At 41.9% G+C, this 17,217-nt stretch overlaps 1 protein-coding gene and 1 pseudogene across 13 annotated transcripts in view; one reads left to right on the forward strand and one right to left on the reverse strand.

Annotated features, from left to right (window-relative positions):
• The window catches only part of Jakmip3 (Janus kinase and microtubule interacting protein 3), a 140,159-nt gene extending 123,518 nt beyond the window's left edge, over positions 1–16,641 (reverse strand). For all 13 annotated transcript variants that reach the window (XM_033761339.1, XM_033761340.1, XM_033761338.1 and 10 more), the window contains exon 1: positions 16,623–16,641. The gene's annotated coding sequence lies outside the window, so the exon portion shown is untranslated. The remainder of the gene's footprint in view (positions 1–16,622) is intronic.
• LOC117285347 lies at positions 2,217–2,335 on the forward strand (annotated as a pseudogene).
• Positions 16,642–17,217: the final 576 nt, after the last annotated feature.

Consider the following 17,217-nt stretch of genomic DNA (forward strand, 5'->3'; position numbering starts at 1 on the left):
GAAGGGAGGGCAGAGGTAAGGGGAAAAAATGAGAATCAAGACTTGCCATGTAGAGGTACATTATCCCAACAATGAATGTAACTGTACTGTATCCCTAAAATGTACCAATAAACTCAATAAAATTAAAAAAAAAAAAAGAAAAAGATGTTTTTCTTACTTTTAATCCCTTTGAAATAACAGATTATTCACAGCAAAACTATTAACAATGTACCATAGGTTATAGGATTTATAACATATATAAAAGTAAAACATCTGAAAACTACAACAAAAATAATGAGGAGAGGAAAGGGAAGCAATTACATGTGAATTCACATTATATCTTCAAGACATGAGATAAGCTAAATATGATTTTGAAAAGCCAAAGGAAAGCATTAAAAATTAAACGAGAAGCATAATGAATAAGCCAATAGTGAAAGTAAAATAGGATCATAAAAATAATCCAAAAAAAGCAAAAGAGAGACAGAGAAAAGATAAACTAAATAAAAAACAAATGGGAGAAAACTAGATTTAAATCCAACCATATCACTGTGTTCAAATGTGATTAGGTTAAACAATGTGATTAAAAAGCAGACATTTTCAGATTCAACTTTTTAAAAGGCTAAAATACCTTATGCCATTTATAAGAAAATCACTTTAAATCAAAGGCATTGATGGTTAAAAGGACAGAAAAACATGTATAATGTAAACGTGAATCAAAAGAAAGCTAAACTGACTGTATTTGTGTTAGACAAAGTCAATTTCAAAGCAAGAAACCTTACCAAGTTAAGTATTGGCCTACACAAAGATAAAAATAAAGGAGTCAACATATAGAGGAGATGTAGCAATTTTAATGTACATAAATCAAACTACCAGGCTTCAAACGTAAATGATAAAAACTAACAGAAATGGAAATAGAACTAGGAATATTCACAATTATATATAACTAGAGACATCCACTCTCATTTCTTACTAAGAAGTGAAAGAAGTGCACAAAAAATAGTAAGAATATAGAAGATTTCAACATTATCATCCAGTTTGACCTAACTGACATTTGTGGGACATATAACCCAGTAACAGTAGAATACAAAGTATTTTTAAGTACACATAAAACATTTATCAAAACAGATTCCATGCTGGTTAATAAAACAAATATTAATAAAATGAAAATAATTGAAATGGTCCAAAGTATGTTCTTTGGCCAAAAAGAAATTGAACTAAAAATACATAATACAGGCATACCAAGAAAAATTTAAATAGCTTGAAAATTTTTGAAATTTTGAAAAAAAAAAAAACTTCTAAGATAACCCATAGGTAAAAAAAAGAAATGACTAAAAAGTTAGAAAAGTGTTTTGAACTGAATGAAATACAAACACAACATATGAAAATTTGTGGTCCACTCTAAAAAGTGATACAGAGAAGAAAAATTATGGTAATAAATTATAAGGTAGGTATCCAATCATAATTCCATCCTAGTCAAAACTTCTATCTTAAGAACATAGAGAAAAGCAATGTAAATGCAAAGTAACAAAATAGAAATAATAAATATATCAGCAGAAATCAGTAACTTTGAAAAGAAAAACAATAGGAAAATTCAATAAAATCAAAAGCTGTGTTTTAAAAAATATCAATAAGTGATAAATACCTGGAATATTTGTAAAATACATATCTAATAAAGGACTTGCATCCAAAATGCATCACAACCCAATAAATAAAGACAAACTAATTTAACAATAGGCAAAAGATTTGAAAGGCCTCTCACCAAGCAGATGTAGAGGCAGCAGATAAATATGAAAGGATGTTAGCATCTTTAATCATCAAGGAAATTTAAAATTAAAGCATAAGAGGAGGGGCCGGGGATTAGCTTAGCTCAGTGGTTCCACTGCTTGCCTTGCAAGCACAAGGTCCTGAGTTCAATCCCTGGTACAAAAAAAAAAAAGGATACCACACCCCACTCACTCTAGACTAAAACTAGAAAGACTGGCCTTACCAAGTATTTTCAAGGATGTAGGAGAAAAGGAATTCTTGTGTACTGATGGGGAAATGTAAAATGGTACAGCAACCACTTTGGAAAATGCTTTCTCAGTTTTGGAAAAAGTTAAAAATACACTTACCAAATGATCCAGCCAAGGTATTTAACATGTCCATAAGAATGTTTGTGAGAGGGTAACCCATTTGTCTGGTCCCCCTTTTGTCTCTCAGACAGAAGCTATCTTTCTCTCAATAAAATTTTCCTACTCTTAAAAAAAAAAAAGAAAGACAGAATGTTTGTGTACAATAGCTGCAAACAGCACCCTCCTCAGCAGTGCACACAGCCTGTTGCTTATTTGAGCTGGCCTAAGGGACTTTGGAGGCCCTGCTTCCCACTGGATGTTCACGAACCTAACCTCCTGCCATCCCGCAATCTAGGCTCCAGATAGGAATTCGGGCTCCTTTGGGAAGCCCCAGGGCACAGTGCTGAGGGTTCACACTGGACAGGTCATCATGTCTTTCTGCACCAAGCTGCAGAACATGAAATGCAACTGAGGCCCTATGCAGGGCCAGGTTCAATGCCCCTTGCCACCAGAAGATCCACATCTCCAAGAAGTGAGACTTCACCAAATTCAACGCAGACAAATGTGAAGACATGGGGGCCAAGAAGCACCTCATCCCTGATGGCTGCAGTGTGAAATGCACCCCAAATGGCAATCTCCTTGTCTAGTGGCGGGCCTTGCATTCCTGAAGGCTTCCACTGTGCCGTCCCCCTCTTCATGACAAGTTCATCAATAAATCTTATCTCTGACCCCCCAAAAGAATGTTTATGCATGAATATTTATAGCAGCTATATTTATAACAGCAAAACATTAGAAATAATGAAAAGCTTATCAACCAGTGAATGGATTAAAAACCAGGCTATGGCCCAGGGAGTTAGCTCAGTTGTTCCACCACCTGCCTCGCAAGCACAAGGTCCTGAGTTCAATCCCCAGTACCAAAATGAATGAATGAATGAATTAATTAATTAAATTTTTAAAAAACACTGTATGAGGAATTGCTATTCAGCAAAGAATTAGAGTAAGAAGATAAAGATGAAGAAAAAGAAGAAGGGGAAGAGGGGGAGAAGAATGAATCAATCTCAAAGTAATTATGGTGAGAAAAAGCTATATGTGTATATATGTATATACACACATTATGTGTGTACATATTTATATTTATACATGTAACCATATATAATATGATTGTTTATATGTAATTCTAGAAAATAGGAATAAATTTACAGTAACAGGCAGATCTTTCCTGCCTGGGGTGTGTTAGGGAGAAACAGGAAGAAAGGAAAACAAAGGATAATGAAAACAATCTAAGGGGAAGAAATGAAAAAAAAAAATGATCATCAAGACCTGGCATGTAAAGGTACAAGATCCCAGTAATGAATGTAACTGTACTGTCTACCTAGAATGTACCAATAAATTCAATTTTTTAAAAAAAGGATAATGAGAACAATCTTAGAAATGATGCCTGGTTTTTCACGTGTATGCATATGTCAAAATTATATTTTACCATTAAAAAAGAAGGCTCAAAATATATGAAAAAATGTTCCACATCACTGGTCATTCGAGAGATGCAGATGAAAACAACACTGAGATTCCACCTCACCCCACAAAGAATGGCTGCTATCAAGAAATCACACAATAACAAATGTTGGCGGGGTTGTGGGGAGAAAGGAACCCTCCTCCATTGTTGGTGGGAGTGCAGACTAGTGCAACCACTATGGAAATCAATATGGAGATACCTCAAAGAGCTTGGACTGGAGGTTCCATTTGACCCAGCCATCCCTCTGTTGGGTATCTTTCCAAGAGAACTAAAAGAATCATATCACAGAGAAGTATGTGCACCCATGTTTATAGCGGCACAGTTTGTAATAGCTAAATCTTGGAAACAAACTATTTGCCCATCCGTTGGAAACTGGATAAAGAAGTTGTGGTTTTTCTATAAAATGGAATATTACTCAGCCATAAAGAGCGAGAGAATAGATTCATTCATAGGAAAATGGATACATATTGAAGATATACTCCTAAGTGAAATAAATAAGTCACACATGTGAAAATACCAAATAGTTTCCCTGGTGTGAATATTCTGCAACAATGCATAAGATTCTAATAAGATTACTGACATTTAGAAATGGGAGGAAAGGAGCTAAAGGTGTAGGGAAGGTGTGATATGTAGGGGAAGAACAAAAAGGGAAAAGAAAAAAATGTGAGAGAATGAAAAGATGAAAATAAAGTGTTTGTAGATGGGGAGGGGAGGAGGGGGTGAAGGGAGGGCAGAGGTAAGGGGAAAAAATGAGAATCAAGACTTGCCATGTAAAGGTACATGATCCCAACAATGAATGTAACTGTACTGTATCCCTAAATGTACCAATAAACTCAATAAAAAAAAAAAAAAAGAATCAGGTTTCTGCACAATGAAATATGCTGACTTGAAGTGATTCTTAATAACAATGTATCCTAAAAAGGAAAGTGATATTTCATATAAGGGAAAAGGCTGAAAACAAAATAACTGAGAGGATGATCTTAACAATGTAAAAGCCTTAGAAAAAATGAAAAGGAAAATATTCTAAATTTTTAACAATTTATGTATGGGTACTGAAAGAATACTTAAGTTTAAATCTCTTTTTCTTTTCTAGATTAAAAGAAAGTTCCATAATGAGACATTGTTAGTTTTGTGAAAGTGAAAACTATTTTCAAAGGAAAACCCATCTGAGGGCATTTTCAAAACCTTGAAGACCCTTGATGTCCCACTGGTACCCATAAAAGACCACTGTGTGTCTAGGCGGGCTGGAAATTGGAGGGGTGTGGCTGCCTGAAAGTCCCTGCCTGACAGACCATGCCCTGTGTTCCAGTGGAAGCTGTCGATCTAGCACCTGTGCTCCTGAGCCTGTCACCTATCAGCCCAGGCAGAAGCCATCTCTTCTGCTTGTAGTTATGCAGAAACACTGCAATCACAGCAGTGCTATACCATGGTGCCTGCCATAAGACCGGTAGCATGAGGCTGAAGGGTTCTATGAAGCCGTAAAGGCCAAGGTCTTCTTAAATTAAATGAGCATCCCTGGAAACAGGAAGAGGTAAGTACCGAGGCCTGTTTCAGAAACTGATTCCTCTCTCCTTTGGACTGACTTACAGGAATAAATACATACACACATAAAAGGACGTAAATGAAAAGGCCACGCAGGAGCAAGCTAGAACTGCTGCACACAGTAAAGGGTGCACAAGTAGGTAATTCATGTTTTGAACACTAAAAATTGGCTGTCATAAAGAAGTATTTTGGGCTGGATGCAGTGGCACATGCACATGATCCCTGCACTGGGGAGACTGAGGCAGGAGGATCGCCTTGAGTTCAAGGCCAGACGACTACATAGTGAGACCCTGTCTCAAAAAACCAAAAAGAGAAAGAAACTTTTCAAAAATAAAGTAAAAATAAGCATTTTGAAAGGGACAGTGATACTGTTTAGACAGAGGCTCACCAGGGCAGGGAGTGGGCACATGAAACCTGTGTATGGATGAACCTAGAGATGGCAGCATCTCATCACTGCTCCCATGCTGCTATCAGCCACTCGCTTGCTCCCTTGTCACTTTCCAAGCTATAAACACCAACCCTGACACCATCAATCCCCACACGGAGCGTTGCTCAGTGAACACTTGCAGGTGGGTAAACAATACTGATAGGCTTAAGAAGGCCTGGGAGGCCAACTTTCTCAACCCAGCTGTCTTATATCTTTTTGCTGACTGCCATGGGATGATGGTCTTTTGGCCTTGAGTTTCATCTCCTTCTTTCTCTGAGATCAGAGCCATGGTGCAAGCCACCAAGGCCGCATACCTGCCAATTATGCTTTTTTATAAATTCATGTGCCAGCTGGCAGCACAGGAAGTTAACTACAGAAACCTGCAGCCAGCACTCAGAAAAGGGCATCTGATATGAACACAGGAAACCATTTCAAGCATCCTCTTGAGCCTCAGGAATAGTCTAAGTTTTAAATCTTCCAAATTAGAGCTCATTATTTAAAAACTCATGACCCCAGGTTGTCTGGGGGTCCCACAATGTAGATGTAGATGTAGATGTCATGGATTTTAAGGTCCTCTCTGATCTGTCCACCTTCCCCATCAAGACAGTGCTGGATCTCTGCTTAACAGGAAGCAGAGGACAGGGCTGACCTGAGCGACCGTGAGCATAGCCCAGGCACGGGGCTCCTTCAGAGGCTTCTGGCCCCTCACCATCATCCAGGCTGCTTTCCCACAGCCAACCACACTGACTGTGCATCACACAGAACTTCACACAGGTGGGAAGACCAAGGTGTTTTTCAAAGTCAAAGCAATCTTGGGGCAACCAACCCCCAGGAAAGCCGATGTGCAAGAAAAGCAGCAACTCAAAGGAACTTTTAATGAGCTCACAGCCCATGGAAAATGCCACCTGGGGGGTGTAGAATTCTTCTTCACCTGGATAGAACATTTAATCTCTTCATCTAAAGGTCCGAATTGTGATTACCATGTGACTGTAACACAGGCCTGTATCTGAAATAAAGGTCCCATCCAAGCAGGCAGCAGAGGTGCTGAGATCAGAAGCCTCTCTGATCTGTTCCGGAGGCACACCTCACATCACCCAAAGCTAATCAGGGTATCATGTTCTGAGGAAAAAAGCACCTGTCCAAGAGATCATGGAGGAACCCAGGGTCAGATGGGAGGGCTGACACAGGCTTTTTCAAATAGATATACTATCTCTGTGCCTAGGGTCCTGGACTATTCAATCCCTCTACTAAGTAGAGGTGTTTTCAACAAGATTAATATCACTTTCATACCTCCTCTGAAGAGGTAAAGAGAAATAAGATGTGAGGCCTATTTTAAAGGAAAATCCCAGTTCATAACAGCCCATGGTCAAGATCAACCTTCTGAGAATTTCCACGGGACATTTGTACTTACCTAAGAGTAGATAGTGCCAAAATATGGGTAGCTGAAAAATAACTCTTTCTTCCTTCCTTAGAACTCCCTCCTTGGCACACCACAGCTGCTTAGATGTTTTCAGATAGGTCTCCAAAGTGTGAGGTCTCCCAAGGTTGTCTGAACAGTATTGGGAGCCAGCACACTCTGCTTTAGGGTCTCCCTTCAATTTAATCCATGCATGTGAAAAGAAAAAGAAAAACTTAGATACATATATGTCTTCCCACATATCATTATCTTTTGCTGGGCACAATGGTATACCGTGCTCATAATCTCAATACCTGGGAGCCTGAGGCAAAAGGATCATAGGTTTGAGGCAAGGGGCTGGGGATTTAGCTCAGTGGTTACAAAGCCTGGGCAACTTAGCAAGACCCTGGCTCAAAATGAAATAAGAATGGGAATGTAACTCAACAGTGGAGCCCCTGAGGAGCCTATAGGAAGGTCTGGGTTCATTCCTCAGTATGAGGCAAGGAGAAGGTACTGTCTTCTACAATATACTTATCTACGTTCTGAAATCCCAGGAGAACCTTATCTGAACTCTGCCTTTTCCCTTGTAATAAATTGGAGATATTTCCAAGGCCCAGACTCCTTTTCTGTTCTGCTGCTCTGCCCAGTATGAAGATAGAACTTTGCTCTCATCTCATCAAAAGCTTTGGGTCAACTGAAAACATCATCTTCAATCTTCAACTCTGGTCTGAGTTTGGAATGAAAAAGATCTACCTGTTTTGTGGTTGTTCCTGTCCCACTATGAACCAATTACAAAATGACAAGTGGTACCCAGTATCTATAGCCCTAGCTTGATTGCATGATTTCATAGTTACTCTCAGATGTACCTCAGCATCAGTAGAATATCTAGTTTATTGCCAAATTATCTACAGTATCTTTCCACCACAGCCTTGTCAGCCCCTATCAACAGTGGATTTTCTTTTTACAACTGGAGAATCTGAGGCACACTGTAATAATGATAGCTTCTTTCAAAGAAAAGTGAGGAAAATCTATTACAAGCTGTTGTGTCCAAACAATACTGTTCCGACATAGATGCACCTGGGTGAGGAACGGCCCCTCCCCAACAGACACTTGAGTTTCTTGCACAGGAAGTGATATCAATGGGGGAAATTCTGCTTCTTGATGAAGTTTTAAAACAAAGACACCACCCAGTCAAAAGGCAGGCAGAAGATAAAGAACTAAGCCATGTATTACGTGTCTTCTGAATAAAGAAAACAAGAAGCAAGTCAATCTATCGCTTCCTTCAGCCAGGAATGGCAAAGCCACTGGAGACTCCCAGAACTCTCAGGGGTGAGTCCTGGGGTTCTCACTATCACCAGCACTAGGAAAAATCACCACCTAGATTCTGCCACCCATGACTGCCAGGGAACAAGCCCCAGCTTTGCATATGGGGTGAAATAAGCAGCCATGTTTTAAAGAAGTACACTCTAAAGCAGGCCTAACCCTCTGCCAAATACATACAAGAGAGCAGATAGAAGAACAGACATGAAGCACTCTCCTTATGACGTGCCTTGCACAGTTAGACTAGCACATTCTCCATCTACTAACTTTCTGGCTTATATGTGTTCGTAAGAAATACACAAGAGAATGCAAGCTGAATAAACCTGTGCAGAAAACCTCAGTCCAAACTAAAAAAAAAAAGCAAAGTCTTTGCTGCCTTCAAAACACAAACACTTACGTTCTCAAACCCTCATAGTTTCTGCTCTTCTCACCCATTTCTCATCTTGACTGTGTGGATCTTTCTCAGGTTGTCCAGACTCAGCCCGGCTACTGCAAATCAGCTCTGAGGCTTCTATGACTCAGCAAAGAGCTCTGCTTTTATTTTTCAGATGGAATTTACCACACTGTGGCTACATCCAGGGGGAGGAACCATTTCCCAGAGCCGTCTCTAAGCAGAGCCCTTCAGCCAAGATGCTCAAGCTCTCCCTGAGCGCAGAGGCATTCTCAACAGCACCCGGCCCGGTGCTCCATCCAGCGCGCAAGGAAGACCACAGCCAGGGGAGGGACTAGCGCTCTGCCGTTGCCACCGGCATCCTGACGCTACTTCTCTCTATGCAGATGAGGAGGAGTCCTGCACTCCGAACTGGTCTGGCCACATCCTCACGCGAAAAGGAAAGTGAAGAACACAGGCAATTGCTGGATAGTTCCTCCCGCGGCATTTCCAGCAGCCGCCTGGCGGCTGAAGCAGGGCATTCTGGTCCTCTTTCCCCTTGGTCGGAGACTCCTCCTTGGGATTTAATGTCACTATAAGGTCAGTAATAGGAATACACTTCCGCTAAAGAGACTTTCTATTTTAAATGGTGAGGAGATAGAAGATTTGCATTCGCTAAATTCTGAAGGATGAAAATGTAGCGAAGAAACCGACAAATAGGGCCACTGCCATATCTCTTGTGACTGACAATCACAGGAGCTCACGCTGTCCTAAATCTTGGATGATTTTTTAATAAACCTCTGCAAAAGCAGCCTCACTGAATGTCTCTTTAGAAACTGCAGGGTCGCACAGGGTTTCTGAGCAGCAGGAGGCACTCAGGTTCCATCTGGCTGATTGGATGAAGGAAATAATTCAGATAACCCTACTGTCTGGCCCCACTTCTAACCACAAGTGAGGGTCGAGCCCAAAGTAGAGGTGCAAGTATCCCTCCTGCCTGGCTCTGAAGAGCTGGTCAGCAAGGGCCCCAAGTCTCCTCTCTGCTCCTGCCAGCTCTGTCCCACATTCCATACCCTGACCTGAACCCCACTGCTTCATCCTTTCTAGCTGCACCAGTCAGGCCCAAATTATCATTTCCCCAAACTGAGATTCAGTGGATACTGTTCTGACAGGAGCACAAGAAAAATAGAATATAAAATGTCAATGATAATGTGGGAAACCTTAAATTCTGGTTAATTTTGCAGTTTGTCTAGATCTGCTTACCTCTAATAAGTAAGGACAAATAAGTAAGATGCTCTGATGAAAACCACTGATAATAATAATAATACTTTGATAACTGACACCAACCTAAGTTCCTTGCATTTCCTAACACATTTAACAGTGATAGCTCCATCGGCTAGTTATTATTTTTACTGTTTATATTTTACGGTAAGAAACTAAGGTTGGTCATTTGCTTATAATCCCATAATTAACAGTTGCTGAAGCCCAGATCCCGGAGGCCCTGAGGTCATGATCCACACCACCTTCCTGTGCTGAGGAACAAGATCGGCTCCTGGAATGGAACTCTACACTGTGGGATGGTCCAGGGTCCCAGCACCCTGCCAGGAGGGTGGCTGCCCTCCATGTCAGATGGAGGCTGGAGGTGGCAAACACTTGAACCTGTGTACCCTTTAAACTAACTGTTTTATTTTTAAGACTCAAATCTAATGCGATGACACAATAGTGTGGGGTGTGCACAGATTTTATTTGACAAATATTTTTGTAGCATTTACCCTGTGCTGGGCACTGTTTCAAGAACTTTAAGTGTAACTCATTTAAGGATGATTAGGACAATGTTGCTCAAAATGGTAGAAAACTGGGAACATGCAAAATGGCCAACAACAGAGAGAGAATTCACATAAACAGCAGAATGCACATGTACCAGAATATAATGGCACCACTGGAACTGTCATAAGTCTATACTACTCTCATGGAAAGATGAAATCAACTTTTGTTAAGTGATCTTTAAAAGCTGGCTAGAAAAGGTATAAAAGGCTACACAAGGTCACAGTCGTGTGTTTTTAAATAAGCATGTTGTGTGTTGCATCCACAGAAAAAAATGTCTGAATGTGCATATACCCAGATATCAAGGGGTTATGTCTCTAGGTAACAGAATCTCAGATGACTAATGTCATATGTCTTTCTGAATTGTACACGTTTTTAAAACAATGAATATGCATTTATATTTAGAATTTAAAATGTTTTTATTTTGAAACAGACTTATGCCCTGGCACTAACTTAGGTACATGCTCCTCGTCACTGCAACATACGTGATGTGTCCTCACATTGGGCTCTGAGGGGAGCAGTGGCCTTTCTGAAGTCCAGGATAATGGGGGTTAGGAAAGAAAGTAGGGTACTGGGTGCTACACAAATGTGTAAACCTTCCGCAGCAACTTGTTCATTTAAATAGTCTGTTTCCTAATTGTAAGAACAAAGCATGCTTATTGTACAGAATTCAGAAAATACAGAAATAGGTTAATAAGAAAACAGCAATCCTGAAGAAGCTGCATTTTGAACACACCTGCCAAGGTGCATTGACATCCTCTACCCTAATTCTTCGAGCTCACAGAACCAAGGCTCAGCACTCAAAGCAGAGCTACCATGATACAAACACACAGAGTAACCGAATGACTCAGCTGCTTCCTGAGGCATGGAGGTTTAAACAACAGTGTTGTGCCACAGTGACTGGAAAACTACAACCCCCAAGGAGTCCCTGGCCATCTCCCCACACCACTCCAAGGTCCCTGGACTGTCCTCCACCAGCCTCACTTTGGCCTACCTTGCCTACCAGAACCATTGATTTGGGAGAGCTTGGCTACTCTGGGAATGATTCCCAAATGCACAGTTCTGCTATATCACTGCTGGTGAGAACCAGCCCCACGCATCTTTTTGCTTGTCAAATGTCAGATCGGGTGTCTCAGGGGCTTCTCAGGCACAGCAAGTCCAAAATCAACCTGCCTCTTCCCCCAGAGTCCTGTCTTTCTTCTATTTGAGTTCTTGACACTATCACAAAGCAGTTTTCCAAGTTAAAAGCTGGTGGTCATCTCCTGCACATCCCAGCCCCTATACCCGGCTACCAGACCCTCAGACCCACCTCCAAGTCACCCCTTCTCTGGCTTCTGCCAGGAACCCCTCTGAGGATTCCTACACCCCATCCTTGGTCACACTCACCACTCACAGCAATATCTCATGACTCAGACCTATCTTTATCACTCCCACGCATGGTTTTCTATTTTTACTTCATAAACATATATTCATAATTATATATTATTGCTTTGTGTTTTGAAAAATGACATAAATGGTATCATAGTTTGCATATTCTTTTGCAATTTTCTTTTTTGCCCATTATGTCCTTGATGTTGATCCACTTTGACGCATATGGTCCTTCATTTATTTTCACTTGTAATCCCATGGACAAATAAACAATGCTACATATTTGTTTCCAGTTAGGATCCAGGTAGCATGTTTCTATTTTCTCATTTTTGTACATGATGCCCCAAATAATACCCTAGTACCCACATCTATGGCCATGAGCTCATGTGTCTTTGGAGAAGATATCCTGATACAGGATGACTGGGGGGGTGAGAATGGGCATTTTTGACTTTGTTAACTATTTGGGGCTGCTCTGGAAAGTAGTAAACAGTAACGAATGGTCTGCTTATCTCTCTCCGTCTCACCAAGCTCAATGTTGGCCACACTGATGGGCAGAAAGGCCGTTTTACTGTTGAGTTTGACTTGCATTTCTCTGGTTAGCAGTAAGATCAACCGTTGTTATGCATACTGGTTGTTCATGTCTCTGCACTATCTTGTCTCTTTCTTTGCCTTTCCACTATGTTCAATGAGCTGTCATTCATTGCTTTGAAATAGGCTGTTGGGCTGGGGGTATTTAGCTCAATGATAGAGCACTGGTCAAGCATGCATGAGACCCTGGCTCAACTTCCAGTACTATATCAACCACAATAACAGTATGATAATAAAATAGGCTGTTCTATATTTGGGATATAATCCTTTGTTGGTGAAGTCTTGGTAGTCCTTTCCAATTTTTATGTTGCCTTCTATATTATAGAATTTTAATCATTTTCTGTTTCCATCTTTTTTTCTATGTTTGATGACATTTTAATTTCTTGTTGAGCAAATGTTTCCGAGATATGTAAACATATTCTCCCAGGGGTCTTTCTAAAGGGTTTGTGTTTTGATATTCATCAGTGGTCTTCATGGAGGGAACTAGGCGTGCACACCCTCCTTATGGAGCAGCCCATCTCTCCCGCTGATCTAATAATTGACGGCTGGGGTGGTATCTCCTCTCCCCTTTCTGCAGGACTCCAACTCTTTATTGATTGATTGATTGATACCGGGGATCGAACTCGGGTCCTTGTGCTTGCGAGGCAGGTGGCGGAACCACTGAGCTAAATCCCCGACCCTCCATTTCTTCCACTGTGATGCTCTCTGCCACTCTCTGCACTGACGCCACATTGTTTTACTGCTAGACTGTTGGAGGAAGACTTCATATCTTGTAGGCTCATGCCCTTTGCCTTTTTCTTCAAACTTAACTTTTCTACATCAACTCATCAAGTTCAACAGAATCCGGTTTTGATTGGTATTATACTGAATGTATAAATGAATCAGAAGAAAATGACATCTCTTTGATGTCAACTCTTCTGAACATCATCATAGAATAATTCTCAAATTATTTAAGATTTATTTCTTTCACCAAAATGTTGTACACAATTTTTGATACACTTTTAGGTGGCTACCTTTGTATGATCATTATGAAAGGTATTAGTGTGTGTGTGTTTTGGTATAGAAGACCTAAAATGTCTCCAAAAGTCTCATGAATTCTGAGTTCAAGCTTTATAAAAGTGATTATATCATGGGGGCATTAACCTCATCAATGGATTATTGATAAATTCGTAGCTGAATGTGTTGTTAAAAGGAGGTAGGTCACTGGAGGCATAGCTTTTTGAAGGGTATAACATTTCCTGGTTCTCTCTCTCTGCTTCACAGTTGCCACAAGGTAAGCAGCTGTCCACCATACCCTCCTACCATGATGTTTCTGCCTTATAGTTAGCCAATTATGAACAACTCTAAAATGGTGAGCTAAAATAAAACTTTTTCTTTTAAGTTGTGTATGTCAAGTATTTTCACCAAGCAACAGAAAGTAACTAACACAGTGCTACTGTTTTTTTTTTCTTGCCATAACTAGCAAGAAGGTGGGTGGTATGTAGAAATGATCTTTGTTCTTTATACTGATCCTCTACTACAAAATTACTAAAATCTCATTAGTCTTAATAGTTTGTTTACATGTTCTCTTATATTTTCTATGTAGATAAAAGCATTTGTGAATGAGTTTTATTTTTCCTTTCCAGTCTTCCTACTTTTGAATTATTTTTCTATCTTGGTCTGGTTAAGATTTCCCTTTCATCAGACATGATAGTAACGGGCATCTTTCCCCTACTTCTGACTTTAAGGGAAATGCCTCTAACGGTCTTTCATCAATTATCACACTGGCTGCAGGAGTCTGATAGAGCTATCAAGTTAGAGAACTTATCTGTATTCCAAATTTTTTAACGGCATACATTTTTTAAAATTATGAGTGGTTGTCACAATTTACCAAAGCACTTTTTCTGCACCTATGAGAATTGTTACATTGTTTTCTTCCTGTCCCTTCAGAGCCTCCTCACACCTGCATCTTGCTGCCCCTCCCTGACCTAGGATAGCACCTGGACCCATCTCACCATTACCTTCTGGTTGAGGGGTCTGCCATCACATGGACAGCGTCGTTCTGAGCTTCAAACCTGGGAGAGGAAAAGGCCCAGTTCCTCAAAGTTTTCCACATGCTGACTTAGAGGAATCAGACAAGTTTCCGGTCACCTCTCAGCACTGGGTGGATTCACTTTAGTCCAACCTCAAGAGAGGGCATATCTTTGCAGTCTGAATACCGTGCAGAGTCTAAGTTGCAGCTACCTCCAACAGTGTTTTGTCTCCTCCTCCTCCTCCCATCTGTAAGTGGGCAAGAAAACTCAGGCCTCTGGCTCTCTGAAGGAGACCTCCCTGCCCACTGTCAGCAGCTGCAGCTGCCAGCTCCCAGGTTCAGTTTTCTCACGCTCAAATTTCTCCCCTACACTCTCTCCCTCCTGCACACCTGGGCTAAGAGAATTCCAGTTACATCTCACTCAGCATTTTAGGAGTCTGTGAAGAAGAATGTTGCTTGGGCCATCTTGCTGGCAATTTTATCTACTTTTTAAACAACAGCTTTACACTGGCACAGAAAGGTTTAAAGAGTCAACTTCTCTGGCCAGCGATTTAGCTCAGTGGCACCATGCCCACCTCACAAGCCCAAGGTCCTAAATTAGATCATCTCTGGTATCAAAAAAAAGAGTCAACTTCTGAATTCCTCTCTGGTTCTCCAGGGTAAAGACAGCCTCATCTCAGGAAATCTGACACTTGTGAGTAGACAAGCAAGTGGAACTTGGATGCAGAAGTGCCTAGCTCTTTACTTGGCTCTGACCACAGCTGTGATTGGTCTCCTCTCAACTTTCCCAATTGTGTAGGACCTTCACAGTCACTCCTGAAACTTGCAAAGTTGGAATGCTGTGTTCTCCTGAGGCTGCTCTATGCCTGTTTGGAAGCCAGATGACTTTGACATGGGCCATGAGGCTGGACATCCTAGGGCAAAACATCAGGGAGGTGCAACTGACGGGGACAGAAGTGGCAGGCCAAGTCCTGGCCTCTTCTCCACACAGAGCAGGCTTGGGCTATGAGCACCATGTTAAACACTTTACTTAAAAAAAGATGAATATTGTCAAGGAACTCCTGACCTAGACAGGCAATTTCGTGTACCTTCTTCCTCAAAAAATATGGCAAAATTGTTACATACCAAAGACACAATCATGTGATCCAAGCATGAAAGGCCCTTGTTGGACACAGAACTTATACTACCAAGAAAGTTTCATTGCAGTGTCCCATAACACCATTCCTCTGAAAGTTGGCAATGCTGCCCTACTGGGCATCTGAGGCAGATAAGCAAGCACTGGGGCCTTCTGAAGGGAAGCTCACTAAGGGAGACAGCCTTTTCTTCTCCTGCAGCTGAGCTAGCAAAAGCAAAAGAGTATTCCAGTATGGACACCACAGCTGAAAAGCACATGTCATCAGTGTGAACTGTCCAGGGTCAGAGAGAAAGGAGCTAGTCAGTTAGCAGCTCCACTCCAGGATGGTTGTGGGAAACCTGGAGTGGAACATGGAGATGCCATGTCCCTAAGATAGCCCTTGCCATGCACCTGCATGTAGTGAGAGCTCTGCTGTATCCTGGGGCTAGAACAGCAGGATCACCTAGCTCAATGCAATGGCCACAAAGAGGTAGCCAGTGACACTCAGCTTGGAAACCACAACCTAGAGTACATATTTTTAGTACTGCTGTTCATATAGACACATGTGATGTCCCACACCCTAATGCATCCCCTTCTGACTGCTCTGTATGACTGATATCAGTAGTCTTCACACACACACACACACATGCACATGCATGTGCACACACACATGGGCCAGGGTGGCACAAGAAGCACATGAAAAGACATCAGGCAGCATCCGTGCTGGTCACATGGGTGGCTTGTTACTGAAGCTCACCACCTGATGGCTGCTGAGAGACCAGGAACCCCACTGACCTCATCAGCCTTCTCTCTGGAGGCCACTTGCCCGGCATACCTGGGTCCGGGGCACACTTGTGCCCACTCTACAGGGCTGACACATCAACAGTATCAACTACTTGTAAAGCCCCTGTCACCCACAACACAGAAATTAACTCCTGGCCTTCATATTGTACGTCCACCCACAGATGCTAAACAAATATCCACAAGAAGTAGGAGAGAGCAGTCTTGTTCCACAGTCAATGCACTAGAATAGGCTTTGAGATCATAACCTGGGCCCACCCACAGGTTGGTGGCTCTCACAGGGTTCAAGAAGCATCTCCACCGGACGTGAAGCACACTCACCCCTGGAAGTCACAAGACATCCGAGCCAGTGCCCTGATGCACCTGCTGTGAGAGGGATGGAGGGCCAGGGATCAGACTCACAGGAGTTAGGACTGAGGATCCAGCAGAATGCGCCTGGCCTGGGAAGTGGTCCCAGCTGCTGGTCCTCTCGCTAGGATATCATCAGAGACCGTTCCCTGCCTTGTACGCATCAGTGTGCTGCATGAACACAGCACTATTGTGTGTACTGCTAATTGATGTATGTAATGCAAAACCACAGCAAAGAATACATGGCATTCATGCTGCTGGAAGAGGGAGATAGTGCTGCTTTCACAGGGGTTAAAAGAGGGCACAGCTGCCTCATTCCAGCCCAGCACCCAGCACTGAGTGCGCAACAGTTCTGTGTGTGAGCGAGAAAGAAGGCTAAGTGGAGGAAACACACACACATGCAGTGCCTATCAGAAGGCTGGCAACAACCGCCAACCTCCTGTGCCCTGGCTGTGTGTCACTTCCCCATAAGTGAACTCTGTGCTGGGTTCTCATTCAGTCCTGACACCAATCCAGAGAGGCAGGCTGCGTCTGCAGCCTTCTTCTGTCCAGCATGACCTGGTGGTGG

This window comes from Fukomys damarensis, unplaced genomic scaffold (genome assembly GCF_012274545.1).
Source record: "Fukomys damarensis isolate Sample0158 unplaced genomic scaffold, DMR_v1.0_HiC HiC_scaffold_8, whole genome shotgun sequence".
In the NCBI taxonomy this organism is placed as follows: Eukaryota; Metazoa; Chordata; class Mammalia; order Rodentia; family Bathyergidae; genus Fukomys; species Fukomys damarensis.